The following is a 2,266-nucleotide window of genomic DNA, read 5'->3' on the forward strand; positions in this document are numbered from 1 at the left end:
CTCTCTCGCTGCCCCCGGCTAACTTTTCCCACTCTTGCGCTGCTCCAGGTTCGCTTCAACTGCTTTCAGGCTGCTGCAAGCTCACTTCTCCCACTCTCCTGCAACTCCGGATTTGGTTCTCCAGCGCCCACGCTGCTCTGGGCTCGCTTATCCTGCTCTCGCACTGCTCCGGTCTCACATCTCCTGCTCGCGTGTTGCTCCCTGTTGGCTTCTCCTGCTCTCGCAGTGCTCTGGAGTCACTTCTCCCACTGTCTCGCAGCTGCGGGCTCGCTTCTCCTGCTCTCGCACTTATACCACTTGCGCATTGCTTCATTTTGGCATCTCCTGCTCTCACTCTGCTCCGGGCTCACTTCTGCTCTCGTGCTCCTCCGGGATCATTTCTTCAGCTCGTGTGTTGTTCCGTGTTCACTTCTCCCGCTCTCGCGCTGCTCCATGCTAGCTTCTCCCGCTCGCACAACGCTCTGTATTGGCTTCTCCTGATTTCGCGCTGCTCCGGGCTCGCTTGTCCCACTCATGTGCTGCTCTGGGCTAGCTTCTCCTGCTCAAATATTGCTCCGGGTTCGCATCTCCTACTCTCTCACTGCTCTCGGTTCACTTCTCCCACTCTTGCGCTGCTTCAGGATCACTTCAACCGCTCTTGCGCTGCTGCGGGCTCACTTATCCTGCTCACACGCAGCTCCGGGCTAGCCTCTCCCGCTCATGCATTGCTCTGTATTGGCTTTTCCCGCTCTTGTGCTACTCCGGGCTTGCTTCTCCCGCTCTCGCTGTGCTCCGAGCTAGCTACTTCCATTCTCGCGCAACTCCGGGCTCGCTTCTCCTGCTCTCTCGCAGTTCCGTGCTCGCATCTCCCACTCTCATGCTCCTCCGGGATAGCTTCAACCGCTCGTGCATTGCTGCGTGCTTGCTCTCCCAATCCACCGCTGCTCCGCGCTCGCATCTCCCGCTCCATCGCTGCTTCGTGCTCGCTTCTTCCGCTCTGGCGCTGCTCCAGGGTCATTTCTCAGGCTCTCGCACTGCTCCGCGCTCACTTCTACAGCTCTCGTGCTGCTCCAAGATAGCTTCTCCCACTCTCGCACTGTTCCTGGCTCGCATCTCCCACTCTCGCGCTGTTCCATGCTCGTTTCTCCCGCTCTCACTCTGCTCCGGGATCGATTCCCTAGCACTCGCGCTGTTCCAGGCTCGCTTCTCCCACAATATCCCTGCTTCGAGCTCACTTCACTTGCTGTCTTGCTGCTCCGGGCTAGTTTCTCATGCTCATGCGCTGTTAAGGTTCACTTCTCCCGCTCTCGCACTGCTCTGGGCTCGATTCCCCCGCTCTCACGCTATTCCAGGCTGGTTTCTCCTGTTCTCGGGCTGCCCTGGACTTGCTTCTCCCGCTCTCGTGCTCCACCGGGATCACTTCTTCCGCTCTTGCACTGCTGCGGAGCTATCTTCTCTTGCTCACGCACTGTTCTAGGCTCGCTTCTTCAGCACTCGTGCTGCTCCAGGCTCCCTTCTGCAGCTCATGCACTGCTCCGGTCTCGCTTCTCCCGCTCGCGTATTGCTCTGTGTTGGCATCTCCCGCTCTTGCACTGCTCCGGGCTCGCTTCTCCCACTCTCATGCTGCTCCGGGCTAGCTTCTCCCGGTCGCGCATTGCTCCGTATTGCTTCGCCCGCTCTCGCGCTTATACCTCTCTCGCGTTGTTCCGGGCTCGCTTATCCCACTCACGAGCTGCTCCGAGCTAACTCCTCCCGCTTTCGCGCTGTTCCAGGCTAGCTTCTCCCGCTCTCATGCTTCTACAGACTTGCTTCTCTCCCACTCGCGCTGCTCCGTTCTCGCTTCTCCGGCTCTTACGATGTTCCGGGCTCACCTATCCCGCTCTCGCGCTGCTCCAGGCTAGCTTTTCCCACTATCACACTGCTTCAGGCTCACTTTTCCTGCTGTCTCGCAGCTCTGGAGTAAATTCGTATGCGCTCTTGCTGCTCCGGGCTAGCTTCTCCCGCACTCGCTGTGTTCTGCGCTCACTTCTCCCACTCTCGTGCTCCTCAGGGATCGTTTCTTCTGCTCGTGCATTGTTCCAGTCTCACTTCTCCCACTCTTGAACTGCTCTGGTGTCACTTCTCGGGCGGTCGTGCTGTTCCGGGCTCGCTTATCCCACTCACGTGTTACTCCGTGTTGGCTTCTCCCGCTCACTTGCTGCTCCCGGCTAGCTTTTCCCATTCTAGCGCTGCTCCAGGCTCGCTTCAACCGCTCTTGCGCTGCTGTGGGCTCACTTCTCCCGCTCGT

Source organism: Pristiophorus japonicus, chromosome 5 (genome assembly GCF_044704955.1).
Source record: "Pristiophorus japonicus isolate sPriJap1 chromosome 5, sPriJap1.hap1, whole genome shotgun sequence".
NCBI classification, from domain to species: Eukaryota; Metazoa; Chordata; class Chondrichthyes; family Pristiophoridae; genus Pristiophorus; species Pristiophorus japonicus.